Below are 12,079 nucleotides of genomic sequence, written 5' to 3'. Positions count from 1 at the left end.
GTTACCTTGAGATTGTTGGATCTTCAGGTAAGTCCCCTACAAAGGACTAGGCAATGACGATAAAGTACTTTGCCCCAGGGCTGAACCACTGTTGCAAGGGGACTAGAACTACACTGTAGGGACCTAAAAAATTCAGAGTCTGTGGTCCTAATCACTGAGCCGCAACAGCTCTTCAAATACTTTCAACCTGTTATCTCCCAAGGTCTTGCAATTGCCAGTCTATTATTTCCTGGCACAGCCAGCTGCTGTTAGCTTGGGAGATCAACATGGAAAATTCTGCAGAAGTGATCGAAGAGTGATATAACAAACGTGGAATACTTCTTTCAATTGACAATCTCGTGCAATACATTCACATTCTTTGTCTCTTTTCTGTGTACAGATACCCTTTTTGTAGTATTTATTCCTGGAGAAGATACATTTTGTAATACTTGTATTTTGCTAAGGTGTAAGAGGTACTCTTTATGTTAGTTTTCTTGACCAAAGTGTTAATGATGCGTATGGTGGGCAATTAGTAGTCAGCTATGAGATAAGCATGGTGACTAATTGGTGATGTTCCCTCATTGGTACCTGTAGTGTGTGAACAAATGCAACTTTTAGTGCAAATGAATGAAAACATATTTGCTTTCTAGGCAATGCTGTTGAAACGTTGAAACGGCAAAGCATCAGGTGGTATGGGGCGTGCAAGGAAGGGACGTGCAAGAAAGCGTATGATTAGTGAAGCAGTGCAACATAACTTTCACCGTAAAACATTTGGTATGCGTGGCATGCATGATATGCAAAAGCTGTGCCCCAAACGCTGTCTAGTCTTCAAGTGGTGATGCTGCCCAAATGGCTGCTGTGGGAAATTCAAATTGAAGGTGTGGGATTTTAGGGCAATTACCCCCTGGGCAAATACCCCCGGACCCTTCCCCTAGCCCTAATCCCAATCCTAATCCTCATCCTGAACCTAATCGTAACCCTAACCCAAACTCCTAACCCTATACCCAACCCTAACCCTAATCTTTACTCTAACCTTACCACTAACCAGTATGTAGCCGGGGAGGTAATAGCCCTCTGGGGATAATTGCCCAGATACTTTTAAAGGGTGTGTACAGTTCTGGTCGAGGTGAGGATTTAGCTTTTAAAGGGGATGGCTAGTAACTGATCAGTGGGAATCAGTGGGAATGCCGGAGGATGATTGTTCCAATCCCTGTGGGATTCATTTAAGAGTACATTATATATCTATTGTTGTGTGAAAATTATTTGCTCCAGAATGGTCTCATATTCAAGTAATGTGCAGTTTAATGTTTCCAGGTTAGCGTCCCTGGTCAGTGACGGGGCAGTAATCTGCACATTACTTGAATATAAGACCATTCTGAAGCAAATAATTTTCACACAACAGTAGATATATAATGTACTCTTAAATGAATCCCACAAGGATTGGAACAATCATCCCTCAGCATTCCCACTGATTCCCACTGATCGGTTACTAGCCATCCCCTTTAACGTTTTGCGAGATATTCAGAAACTACTCTATAAGATGTCAAAAAGCATGCAATTCTAAGGGGTATCAAATGTTTATTGGACGAAAATCGGTTTTGAAATGGCTGAGATATCCGAAAACAAGGTGAAACAAAGCGATCATAATAAAAGGCGTGGCCTGTCGCCTTTTATTAACACTCTTTTGGATATCTCAGCCATTTGAAAACCAAGTTTCATCAAATAAACGTTGAATCCTTCTTAAAATTACATGCTCTTTCAGATTTCATAAGAGGTTTCTCATTTTCTCACTTCAGAATATTCAAAACATGAATCCCCACCTCAACAAGTACTGTGCAGTCCCTTTAAGGTGTGCACTACTTCTAAAAAGTACTTCTTTTTTCTTCTTCTTTTTTTTTTTACTGACCCGTATATTATGACAGATGCTGACTTTTAGAGGCAGGGACATACAGAATGTTCTCACCTCCTGACATTTTAGAATGCTATTCCAGGGAAGTTATGGATCCCTCAAGAGCATTTCATGCATTTACTTTACAGATGGAACATTATGTAATACAATGGAAACTCAGTATAACAAGATCCTTGGGACCAAGCCAATTTGTTCTTTGTTTCAGATATTTTGTTAAATCCATAGTCAAAATATACTAAACAAAGGAATAGATTCATTGACATACATGTATTTTGTTTGTGATAATACAGTTATTTTGTTATATCAGGGCCCCATTTCATTAAAAAAAAAAGTTGATAATGATATGACAGCAAATCTTTGCTGGAATGACAATTGTCATAGTAACGACACAAATCCAGCTTCCTCATTGGCTGTTGCTATTGGAAGTTGCCATTCCAGCAAGAGTAGCTACAAATGTATCCTAACTTTTTTTATGACATGGGACCCACACCTCTTTATATGGAGTTTCCACTGTATGTTCTCATGCTACCAGTCATCACAGTGGCGGATCCAGAGAGGGTGCATCGGGTACGCGCTCCCTCTTTATTTTTGGTTAAAACAAAAGAAATGAAAAGAAAAATGGGGGCGTGCGCCCCTCCCCACTTTAATTTTGTTAAGGCGCCTCCCCTTTACAGAATTCCTGGATCCGCCCCTGCATCATGTGTATGAAATCATGTGTACTCAAAGAATTGGATGTCTTGATCTTCTGCCTTTCCATTTGAAAGGCCAATTTTGTATTGTTCTTTAGTTTGGAATCATCTTTAAAAGTTATCCCTATGGAATGTGTTTTCATTGCCACATAGAGGAAATTATTTATCTTGCTTTGCAGCCAAGCGCCTGGCTAACTCAACGATCTTTTGGCATCATTGGCAACCTGCCAATGATTGTAACCACTGTTGAACATGTGGTATCCAGTAATTAATGTTTCTTGGCAAATCACCAAAGAGTTAGCTCCACCCACTTCAGTTTCATAGCTATCATAGCATGGTAAATTTACAAATCAAACCGAATCATATCACTGCTTGGAAATTGCTTGTCACAAGTGTTTTATGTTTGCTCCACATTGCCACTATTCTTAACCCATTGTCCCGTTGAGGACGATCGAATCCCGAGTATACGCAGGCAGTTGTCTATGGGAAATGCATGTTGTAGCAGAATCAATCCATCCTCTTGGGTTAAAAGTCCCTGGAACCATATGAAGAGTTTGTTCGCAAAAACCGATAAGTCCATATTTGCCAAATGGAGATATTTGCGATTAAAGGTCAAGAAAAATAAAGAGAATAATAAGAAAATTTTTGCTTTTTTTGACCATAACTTGAAAAATGTACCTTTATACATTTGTATGTAGTGACCAATATATCAATTAAAAGGTATTATTTTGTACTTTATGACAGACACCGTGCTTCAAAATCTTCAAAAATGGACTTATCGGTTTTTGCGAACAAACTCTTCATATTCATGTGGTTTTATAGTGCAGTGTCATTTTATGATAGTTTTATTTACTACCAACATTTGAATTTTTAGAAATCTATGAGAAAGAATGAAAGCTGTTCTTTCATTTGAGCCTTAAATTGGGGCAACCCATATTTAAAGATCAGAGGTAACGTTCTTGTCTCAGTTCTGGCAAATTGGTGAAACTTTCTGCCTGATCTGGAGCAGATTCTCATAAATTAAACCAATTCCAACTAATTTTTGAAGTCATGAGCTTGTATTTCCTTCTCTTTGTTGTTCAAAAGAAGTGAATGGCGAATGGAAAAAGTAGAGATTACAAGTATCTGGTATTCATTTAACTTTTAGTTTACCAGTATATTTTTATGTTGGATTCTAATCCATATACAGTTTACAATTGTATTATGCTTCACCGATAAAAACTGATGAGTGTAGAACATTTGGAGTATACATGTACATCATCATGAAACACAGGTCTCTCTGTTGTTCTCTTTTCTATCTGTCTGTCTGTCTGTGTGTAGTTCTTGTTTCTTCCTTTGCTTTACAATCTACAATAGCCACTGCATGTACATCTGCATATAATTATCCTCTGTACTGTGTTCTTGTGGGCAGTACATAACACTTGTTTTGTTTGTTTTTTTCAGTCAGAAGTGTAGCCTTGGTTTCATCAACTATCAAAGATACACAGTTTAGCACAGTTTAGCAGCACGTTTAAGGATAAATTCCAGTAGTACATCAGATTGACGTGTGTAGTGCATTGCCTCAAATAACATCACACATGGAAAATACAGTTTTGGTTGATTAACAATACCCGTGTAACATTTATAAATCATGTTAATCCCCGTGGGGAAATGTATGACTTATTCGTTTTGCCCTTCATATCAGTATGCAATCTATCCCAGCTATGCTCAACACTCACAAATTCAGGCAGTGTGTCAGCTGCCTTTCGGTATTTTGTGCATTGCCGTCGGCATGACAACAGCAAAGTAGCCCTGAAATATGCATGAACATTGTGTCTTTTTAATCAAGGCACTCCATGTGGCTATCAACCAGTCAGACAACTGTATACCCGTACTGCACAATCGTTGTCATTAAATGGGAACTCTGGCTGATTTTCAGACTTTTACATTGGAACAGCAGCTGCTATAAATTGGTTATAGGCTGAGTGAGCACAATGAGATTCAGAATGTATAGCGATAGGGATAAGGAAAAATAATGTTTTCAAAATTTATAACAAATCGTAATGAACAAGGATGATGACATAGCAGCTTTACCGTAAGAATGCTTGAGTGAGATAGAAAAAAGGTGAACAAAAGAAGAAAGCATGCATAAATTCTGTGCAGGTCAGAGGCTGAATAAGACCGTAAAGGGGGGGGGGGGGGGGGGGGGGGGGGGACGCAAACAATATTTTTGGTGCTACTTCTGGGTTTCTTTTGTTTGAACAACAAATAAAGAGGGGTGCGCCCCTCTCTGGATCCGCCACTGCAAGTGACCGTGTTGAGCAAGCTGCATTGTACTGTATTGAATTACATTGCTCCATTTCTGAAATATGTGAGGCTCCTACCCATGCATTCTTATAGTAAGCCCCCACTCATGTATTCTTATGGTAAAACTACCCTATTCAGTGTAATTTGTTTGGGTTTTTCAGAGTATAAGCCAGTTCACAGTTCAAGTCTGAGCATGTGCAGATAAAGGTCATTGCAGACCTTCTCCTGAAATTGATTTGCAACTGAGGTATTCAAAAGCTAGATAGGGCCTTATGACAGCTGTGTTATAAATAAACCAGGTGCAGATTGGTATTACAGGTGAACATGCATTCTTTTCAGTAACATTAGCAATAGCCATTCATGCAGCACTGACATAATACCACTTCCTGCATGGCTGTTTTCAATAATTGCACTTCATGAAGACTATTCCATGTTTTGCAAAGTCTGTGGTTGGAGAGGTCATTGCAGACTAGTGCTAACTGAAAAACGGCTTATTGGTTTCTCTACTCAAGGACTACAAATCTTAAACATAAAGCTGTTGATTTATGTATTACATGATGTGAAATTATGAAAATTTCCTTGACTTCCCCTTAAATGCCGATGGCATACAATCAATGCTCAGTCATGTAGTCAGAATTTGTATTTGGCAATGGCTACATTTGTAAAACATGTTGTGTACCTGAAAAGTCTCAATGTCTTCACATAAGTGTGTGATGGGTTACCTTTGTGCAATTTGTCTGCAGTCGGGTATACACTATGTGATTTGACAATGATGGTTAGGTTCTGCATAATTTCTATTTTGAATTCTTTAATATATTTTTTTTTCCTGGAAAATCTTACAAAAAACACTCAGACTGGTGCAAAATCTTTGGTATCCATGTATGAAAAGCTGTAATTTTTTTCTCTCCTCCACCCTCCTCCATTATACACGTACATCAGTGCATAGATACACAGGCTGGAATATGCTTACTACATTGTTGTTGTATGATTCTGTTCAGGCATAACCATATTTACGCCTGTTACACAGTTGTCAGGCTGTATATATGTCCTTTTCTTTACCTGATTTTGCTATGTGTAGGCGATATCCAGTGGAATACTGCTAATTATGCTGTGACACATTCTAGTCATTTTTGTTCTTCTTTTTTTTTGGGAATACAATTACTAATATAACAGATGTACTGTATATCAAACATGTGAACTCTCAATAAAATATCTAGATCAAATGTTTATATTGTGTTAGTGTAATTCTCGTTTAATCATTTGTTTAGTTTTGTATGGATAGGGAAGTTGGTCTCTTCCCAACATTTTGAATGGAAAGGACATCTGCACGAAAACTCGAACTTTTTTTTTTCTCATTTCTGCCAGCATTATTTCTGTATAGGTCCTAAATGTCAGTCATGTGATAGTTCAGTTTAATATGATTTCAGATTGTTTTACTGTTTGAATTTGAATCAACATGGTTTCGGAAAGAAACAATTGTGATCTAGCTCTGGTCCAGTTGTGATTTTGATAAAAAAGCAAACGCAAGTCATGAAGCGGATGCCACCACTCAACCCTTTGTTCGAGTGATAGGTTTAGGTCAAGGTAGGTCAAGTGCAGCAAAAAGCATATCACTGGGATGTTCACAGACTTATTAAAGCACTTGATACGCCACAACACAATATCTTACTAAAAAAGAAAACCACACACAAAATGAAATATGTGACAATTCGGTATGGCTCCTGTATAGTTTAATTATGCATTCTGGTCTTTTTCGTCGCATTGTCAAACTTACACGGACAAATGCGCATTGTCAATTTTTAACAGCCGTCGACAATTTCGCTAATGAGCACCATCCAGAGCATTACGCATAATCACGCATACGTAGAAGAACGAAGAACGACGGCATGATGCAGGGAACCTTTCTGAGTAGGCCTGGGAGTCATGGTCCACTGCTACCTGCTGGTTGCCAACTGCGAGGGAGCAGAGTACAGATAACCTTTGTCAACAACACAAAGGTATCTTTATTTCATAGAAAAACGATTATTAGTTGTCATTTTTTTTTTTTTGGGGGGGGGGGGGGAACGCTGTGGTATAGTGGATGAGACTCCCGACTCCCGATCGGAGGACCCGAGTTCGAATCCCGCCCAGTGCTTTCGTCCTTGGACAAGATGTTTTACCCACTGTGTCCCTCTCGACCCAGGTGTATAAATGGGTACCTGGCAACGCTAGGGTAATAATAATAGCAGGGCCCTCTGGTAGAACAGAGGCAACACTGAAGAGGCTACCCTGGGTAAATAAGACATTGTTATTATTATTATTATTATTATTATTATTATTATTATTATCATAGGCGTACCCAGGATTTTTTAGAGGGGGGTGTTCAGTGGCGTACCGTGGGTCAAGACATTGTGGGGGGGGGGGGGCGCACCTCATGGAAGCAACATCAGAATTGCATAACTGTCAATTAAATGCGAGCGAGCGGAGCGAGCGAGCTTGAAAATTTTGACATTTTACAGTCCCCAAACTGCCGTTTGCAGCTATATGATAAATGTATATATATATATATATATATATATATATATATATATTTGCTTTGGAAATTAAGGGGGTTGCACCGGGCGCAACTGCTGGCAGTTGCTGGCAGTAACATCAGGAGAATGGCATAACGATTAAATGCGAGCGAGCGAAGCGAGCGAGCTTGAAAATTTTGACATTTTACAGTCCCAAAACTGCCGTTTGTAGCTATATTTTTTCGCCTTAGAAATTAAGGGGAGGAGGCGCACCGGGCGCAACTGCTGGCAATTACTGACAGCAACATCAGGAGAATTGCATAAGGATAAAATGCGAGCGAGCGAGGCGAGCGAGCTTGAAAATTTTGACATTTTACAGTCCCCAAACTGCCGTTTGTAGCTATATTTTTTCGCTTTAGAAATTAAGGGGAGGGGGCGCACCGGGCGCAACTACTGGCAATTACTGACAGCAACATCAGGAGAATTGCATAACGATAAAAATGCGAGCGAGCGAAGCGAGCTAGCTTGAAAATGTTGACATTTTACAGTCCTCAAACTGCCGTTTGTAGCTATATTTTTTCGCTTTAGAAATTAATGGGAGGGGGCGCACCGGGCGCAACTGCTGGCAATTACTGACAGCAACATCAGGAGAATTGCATAACGATTAAATGCGAGCGAGCGAAGCGAGCTAGCTTGAAAATTTTGACATTTTACAGTCCCAAAACTGCCGTTTGTAGCTATATTTTTTCGCTTTGGAAATTCGGGGGGGGGGGCGCACCGGGCGCAACTGCTGGCAATTACTGACAGCAACATCAGGAGAATTGCATAACGATAAAATGCGAGCGAGCGAAGCGAGCGAGCTTGAAAATGTTGACATTTTACAGTCCTCAAACTGCCGTTTGTAGCTATATTTTTTTCGCTTTAGAAATTAATGGGAGGGGGCGCACCGGGCGCAACTGCTGGCAATTGACAGCAACATCAGGAGAATTGCATAACGATTAAATGCGAGCGAGCGAAGCAAGCGAGCTTGAAAATTATGACATTTTACAGTCCAAAAACTGCCGTTTGTAGCTATATTTTTTCGCTTTGGAAATTCGGGGGGGGGGGGCGCGCACCGGACGCAACTGCTGGCAATTACTGGCAGTAACATCAGGAGAATGGCATATAACGGTTAAATGCGAGCGAGCGAAGCGAGCGAGCTTGAAAATTTTGACATTTTACCGTCCCAAAACTGTCGTTTGTAGCTACATGTATATTTTTTTTCGCATTGGAGGGAGGGGGCGCCCGGTGCGCCCCCTGGATCCGCCACTGGTAGTCAAGGGTGTCGGTTTATGTTCATGATTGGGGGAGGTATGACCAGCGAGGGGGCGTCGAAGTGACCAAGCGGGAGAAGGATGTCCAAAATCTGCACTTTATATAGTGTTTGTGTTTGTGAGTGTGTGTGTTTCATATAGATGGAAAAGTTAGGAAATAGCCAAGGTCAAGTCTTATTATTGGCAATGCAAGACATTTTAATATAGACTAGTATGTAAAGCAACACTGCAAAATCAATGATCAAGCTTTGATAGCAAATCTGTACAACCTATCAAACATTGCGCAACATTGCAGCGACTCTTTTTGCCATTCCGATATTCTGAGTGCACTGCGCACATCCTGCTTGTATTCAAAATGCCAACCAGGAATCACGCTTAATCACAATCTTTTGTCGTCTCCGGGCTTTTTGAACAATGTTATACCTCTTTAATTATATAGTTAAAAAAAGAAATCTTAGAAAAATATTTTTTTTCTTGATCATCCTTTCATGTCGATTTCAAAAACAGTTTACTAACCCTTGAATTACCATTTTCGTAGTTTTTTTTTCTTTTTTCTTTTTTTTTAATCAGCGGATGGGGGGGGGAGGGGGCACGTGCCCCCCCCCCCCCCCCCATGCCCCCGTAGTTACGCCACTGTTCCTAAACCTAGATATCTAATGAATTTTAGGCGCAATAAAGTCATCCAACCACAATTTGTAGACTCACACTCAGTTATCTTTCAGTTTTAACTTTCAGTCATTGAAAAAATGCATATCTACTATTACTAAAGATTACCAAGTCCATGTGCTATTACTAATTACATTGAGTAGCAAGAAACTTGCTACTCCCAGAGCTTCCAGAGCTTGCTGCTTCCAGTAGGCTACTATACTGACTGTACTTGGTAGTCAGTGGCGTATCTAGGGAAAACGGCGCCCGTGGCAAGCGCGAAAATTGCGCCCCTAATTTCTGAAAAAAGTGTTCAACCCCAACCCCATCCCGGTAGGGACATAAAAAAGTCCTCATGATATGCTTTTTGAAGCACTTAAGAGGGGTCTTTTGAGGGTGATTTAAATGTATAAATAGGCAACCCTAAATTTTGATATATTTTGGCGAGCGAGCGCAGCAAGCGAGCCGAAAATTTTTATATTTCAGCTTTATACATAACATGGAATTCTTGTCATTTTTGGTTATTAAATCTTCGAATTACAATTCTAATCATAGTGGCGGCCCTATAGATAACGATTTGTACCAACAGTGTCCAACCCCATCCCGGTAGGGACTTAAAAAAGTCCACATGATGTGCTTTTTCAAGCACTTATAGAAGGGGTCTTTTGAGGGTGTTTTAAATGTAATAGATATTGAAGAATTTTGGCGAGCGAGTGCAGCGAGCGAGCCGAAATTTTTTGTATTTCAGCTTACAAAACATGGAATTCTTGTCATTTTTGGTTATTAAATCTTCGAATGACAATTCTAATCAAGATATAGTGACGGTCTTTTAGATAACGATTTATACCAACAGCGTTCAACCCCAATCCCATCCCGGTAGGGACTTCAAGTCCACTTGATATGCTTTTTCGAGCACTTAAAAGTTTTTTTTTTTAGGGTGATATAAAATCTGATAAATTTTGATAAATTTTGGCGAGCGAGCGCAGCGAGCGAGCCGACAATTTTTGTATTTCACCTTACAAAACATGGAATTCTTGTCATTTTTTGGTTATTAAATCTTACAATTCTAATCAAGATATAGTGACGGCTTCATAGATAACGATTTATGCCAACAAACTAAGGACTTGGAAAAATACTCTGAATTACTATCCGAGTGAGTGAGCCGAAATTTTTATATTTCCACGTCATCATTACGTTTCGTTCTTCTTATTTTTTTTTTTTTGATAAATTTTGGCGAGCGGGCGCAGCGAGCGAGCCGAAAATTTTTATATTTCAGCGTTACAAAACATGGAATTCATGGAATTCATGTTTTGTTTTTATCTTGTTTGATTTGGTTTTCTGTTTGCGCGTCAGCTTCGCGCGCGGTGCAGTAACGTAGTATTAACACGTACTGTACACGAGTTCTTTATTGCGTATGATATTATGTAACTCCATAATGTATCATCATCCACACAAACATTAAAACAAGGAAGAGAGAGAGAGAGAGAATGAACGCAAAAGAAAGGAAAGGCGGAATTCAAAACGGAAATAAAAGCGGTAAAGACAGCTTTTGTTTCATTTGTCAACATCTAAGCATTGCTGAAGAGGGGTGCTGAATAGCTCAAACACCTCCCTTTTGCCCAAGGGGGGTGTTTGAACACCTTAAACACCCCCCTTTTGGCAAAGGGGGGTGTTTGAACACCCAAAACACTCCCCCTCGGTACGCCCTTGATTATTATTATTATTATTATTATTATTTTCACTGGCATGTCTTTCCACCTTCACTTATGCATGACGAATATGACCGCATTGAAGTTCAGAACACAACTAGTGAATGTAATGGTGTACGTATCATCATGCTACACCCCTGTATATGAAAAAAGTAATCTCTACTTGTAATATTATTACAAGTAGAAATTACCATTTTGGAAGTCAGCGAATACAATCTAAAATGTACGATTTTAAAGGAATGATATAGTTTTGGTTGAGATGGAGGATGCACCGTTTAACTTTTTGAGACAATTAAAAACCACTTTTGAAATACATTGTAATAAAGAGCTGTATACAATTCAAAGAGGAATTCAAAGTTTCTTTGATTAAAATTGGTTTTGAAATGGCTGAGATATACTGCCGCCCCTAAAAACAACAACAACAACGTAAGGCAAAGATTGGTCTCACCTTTTATGAATACCTCTTTCAGTGGTGTAACTACGGGGGGGGGGGCATGGGGGCACGTGCCCCCCCCCCCCCATCCGCTGGTTAAAAATAAAAAATAAAAGGTTAGTAAAGTGCTTTTGAAATCGACATGAAAGAGTGATCAAGAAATAAGATATTTTTCTATAAGATTTCTTTTAACCATAATTAAAGAGGTATATAGTGTTAAACATTGTTCAAAAAGCCCGGAGCCGACAAAAGATTGTGATTCAGCGTGATTCCTGGTTGGCATTCTGAATCAGCAGGATTTAAGCAGTGTATTCAGAACACCCGAACGTCAAAAAGAGTCGCTGCAATGTTGCGCAATGTGATGTAGAATGTACACCTTTAAGTACGTACCTTACGTTTCGTTATACAAATACATCAAAGCTAAATCATTGATTGTGCAGTGTTACTTTACATACTAGTCTATATTAAAATGCCTTACATTGCCAATAATATTTAAGACTTGACCTGGGCTATTTCCTAACTCTTCCATGTATATTAAAAAAAAACACACACACACACACAAACACAAACAATGTAGGGGATGCTCTAAAGTGCAGATTTTGGACACCCTTCCCCGGCTTGATC

Source organism: Diadema antillarum, unplaced genomic scaffold, assembly GCF_040938485.1.
Source record: "Diadema antillarum isolate AM-2024a unplaced genomic scaffold, OU_Dant_1.0 seq00000406_RagTag, whole genome shotgun sequence".
NCBI lineage: Eukaryota > Metazoa > Echinodermata > Echinoidea > Diadematoida > Diadematidae > Diadema > Diadema antillarum.
This window is presented reverse-complemented; position numbering follows the sequence as displayed.